Source organism: Mus musculus, chromosome 3 (genome assembly GCF_000001635.26).
Source record: "Mus musculus strain C57BL/6J chromosome 3, GRCm38.p6 C57BL/6J".
Classification (NCBI taxonomy): domain Eukaryota; kingdom Metazoa; phylum Chordata; class Mammalia; order Rodentia; family Muridae; genus Mus; species Mus musculus.
Genome location: NC_000069.6, coordinates 57,390,418 through 57,394,436, shown reverse-complemented (window position 1 = coordinate 57,394,436; position 4,019 = coordinate 57,390,418).

Here is a 4,019-nt window from a genome sequence, read left to right as displayed (position 1 = left end):
AAGGGATTATATAAATGCATCGATGCATGACAGTTAGGATTGGTAAGATCTGTCTGGGTGCCTGCCGACTGCAAGAGCAGGACTGCTAGGCATGTGCTATAGTTCTATAGGTGCTATAGTAAGGAAAACTGTACCCAGATCCTGTGTTAAAGGGTTCGTGCTCAAGGTCATGGTGTGAAAACTGGTAGAACTTTCAGGAGATGAAGGTCTTACAGCATGGGGGGCATTCATTTAAAGGGGAATTACAGGTTTCTTCTCTTCTTGGCTCCCTATGCCATGAGGTAGGTAGGTATTTCTGCCATATGTACAACTCTTGCCAGAGATCCAAGAAATATGACTCTTGACAATGGGCTGGAAGTGCAAGTCAAAATAAACTCCCAGATCAAGGATCTGGGGCTGTAGCTCACTGTGCGAGTTCTCCTTTGCTGTACCCATGCCAGGATTTGATGTCATCTGTTTTCCAAATGATGGCCACACTTATAGGGTGAAATAGATTCTTCAAGTGTTTTTAATCTGCACTTTTCTGAGGACTGAGCGCTGTTCAAAGAGATTTCTAGATACCTTACCTCTTCTTTTCAGATTTTTCTGTTCTGTTCCAAGCCTGCTTTTCAGTTGGGTATTTTATTTTCATAATTTTTAGGGTTGTTTTGTTGAATTTTTAGTTTTTTAATATATTCTAGATGCAAATCTTACCTGTGATTATCTATCATTACATACTACTACTGTTCGCTAATTTATCTGTCAGATAAATAGCTGGCAAAGATTTTCTTCTATTTTGTAGACTTTTTCACTTGAGTGACAGGTTCTTTTGATGGACATCTGCTTATAGTTTCAGGACTTCCCATTTCCTGACCTACCAGAGTCTTGTTCAGAAACCCCCCTCCCCTACACCTGTGCATATGTTGAATGAGATTTCCAACATTTTTCGATGTAAGGCTAGGGGTATCAGGTCTTCTGCCGAGGTCATTGATCCACCTAGAATTGAGTGTTGTGCAGGACGAGAGATAAGAATCCAGTTTCATTTCTCTGCACGTTGAAATCTAGTTTTCTCAGTGTCATTTGTTGAAGATGCTACCTTCTCTCCAATGTGTATTGGTTTCATCTTTGTCAAAAATTAACTGTAGCTGTGTTGACTCGTGTCTGCACTTTCTCTTCTATCCCACTTACGTATATGTCCACATTCATGCTCATCATGCTGTTTTTATTTCTATGGTCCCAAAATATAATTCGAAGTCAGGTATGGTGATTTCTTCATTCATGGTTTTCTTTTTGCTCTGGATTGTTTTGGCTTTTCTTGATCCTTTGTTCCTTCTATTCATTTTTTTTTTTTTTTTGCGTTTCTCCCCTATTTCTGCAAAATATGTTACTGAAATTTTGAGAGAGTATTGAGTCTGTAGATTGATTTTGGTAATATGGTCATTTCATAAGATTGATTCTTCTAATTTATGAGCATATGAGGCCTTTCTGCCTTCTACTATGTTCAATTCTTTTCTTCAGTATCTTAATATATTTTCATGGTAAAAGTCTTTCCCACATTTGTTCAGGTTTAGTCACAGGTAGTTAATTTTATTTATTTATTCATTTGTTTGTTTATTTACATATGTATTTATATATTATAAGGGTATTATGAATGGGATTGTTTCTTTGATTTTTCAGGATGTTCGTCATTGGTATTTAAGAAGAGTAGTGATTCTTGTAAGTTGCTTTTGTATCCTCTCATTTTGCTCAAAGTGCTTATCACCTCCAAGTGATTTTTGGTGGAGTGTTTAGTGTCTCTGATGTATAGGACCATATCATCTATAAACACAACTTCTTTTCCTCTTTGCATTCCTTTTATTTCCTTCTCTTGCATTATTCCTCTAGCTAAGATTTCAAACACTACATTGATTAGGAGTGGAGAGAGTGGACACACTCATACCTGATCTAGGTATCAATGCTTTGAGGTTTTTGTTTCTGTTTTTGTCTTTCCATTTAACATGGTATTGGCTATAGGCATGTTGAATATAGTCTTTATTGTATTTTGGTAAGCTTCCTCTCTCCCTATCTTCTCCATAAAATATATCAAGGATTTTGGTCTTTGCCAAAAGCTTTTTCTAGATCAGATTATGTGACTATCTACATTTAGTGATTTATGTATGTTGAAGCATTTCTATACCTCTATAATGAGAAATAACAATTTTTATGACGAATGATCTTTTTTATGTGCTCTTGAATTTGTTATCTAATATTTTATTGATATTTTTTGTATCTGTGTTAATCAGAGTGTACTGGCTGGTTTTGTGTGTCAACTTGACACAAGCTAGAGTTATCACAAAGAAAGGAGCTTCAGTTGTGGAAATGCTGCCATGAGATACAGCTGTAAGGCATTTTCTCAATTAGTGATCAAGGTGGGAGGGCCCATTGTGGGAGGTGCCATCCCTGAGCTGTAGTCTTGGGTTTATAAGAAAGCAGGCTGAGCAAGCCAGGGGAAGCAATCCAGTAAGCGGCACCCTCTATGGCCTCTGCATCAGCTCCTGCCTCCAAGTCTTCCCTCCCCCCCCCCCCCCCCCGTGTGAGTTCCAGTCCTGACTTCCTTTGGTTATGAACAGCAATGTGGAAGTGTAAGCTGAATAAACTCTTTCCTTCCCAACTTGGTTCTTGGTCATGATGTTTGTGCAGGAATACAAATCCTGAATAAGACACAGGGAGAATAGTCTGTAACTAACTTTCTTTTTCTTTTTCTCTTTTCTTTCTTTCTTTCTTTCTTTCTTTCTTTCTTTCTTTCTTTCTTTCTTTCTTTCCTTCCTTCCTTCCTTCCTTCCTTCCTTCCTCCCTCCCTCCCTCCCTCCCTCTCTCCCTCCCTCCCATCTCAAATGCTGCCCCTTCTTGGTCCCCCCTCATAGATTTCCTCCACACCCCCTCTCCCCTTTGTCTCTGAGAGGCTAGCTCCTCCAACCCCCACACCCCCGGTATCCCCTTATCCTGGGGCATGAAGTTCTATGGGATTAGATGCATCCTCTCCCACTGAGGCCAGACATGCTGTTCTTGTAGAGGGCTAGGGTTCAGTTTACAATACTCACTTGTTAGTTGACAACCATCAGTAACTCAGTTTCAGGATATCTAACACACTCTTTTGACCTCTCAGGTACTAGGCATGTATGTAGTCCACAAACATACATGTGGGCAGAGCAATTATATACATAAAACAAGTGTTAAAATTTTGAGTCCCATAAATTTAGATAGTTTGTATTTCCATTTCACTCAATTTTAGCCATTTAAGCTTTCCCCTTCTGATTTCTTCAATGTCTTGTTGCTCATTCAATCATTTTCTTTGAAACAGTTTCACTATATAGCTTGACTTGTCTGAAATTCACTATGTAGACCAGACTAGCTTCACATATCTACCTGGCTCTGATCCCCATTGTGGGGAATAAAGATATATCACCACACCTGACAGTAGTATGTTGTTTAATCTTCATGAGTTTGTGTACTTTCTATAGTTTCTATTGCTGCTGATGTCTAGATTTATTCTAATGTGGTCACATAGAATACAGGGTGACATTTTGATTTTCCTCTGTTTGTTGAGGCTTGCCATGTATCCCAATATGTGATTAATTTTGGAGATAGTTCCATGACCTACTGAGAAGAATGTGTGTTCTTTAGTGTTTGAATGGACCATTCTGTAAATGTGTGTTAGGTTCACTTGATTTATAGTGTCATTTTTCTCTAGTTTTCTCTGTTTATTTTTATTCAGATGACCTATCTATTGGCAAGAGTGGAGTATTGGAGTCTCTATCACTGTGTGGGATTAATGTGTGCTTTACATCTGGTGGCATTTGTTTTGTGTAGTTAGGTAAATCTATATTTTAGGATTGTGTTGGGATGTTCCCTTGATGAATATGAAGCAACTTTTAAAAATCCCTTTTATTTTTTTATTTGAAATCTCCCCCCCCCCCTTATTCAGATATTAGACTAACAATGCCTGCTTGCTAGCTCTACTTGCTTGAAGGATTCTTCTCGGGCTTTTTATCTTAAAGTTG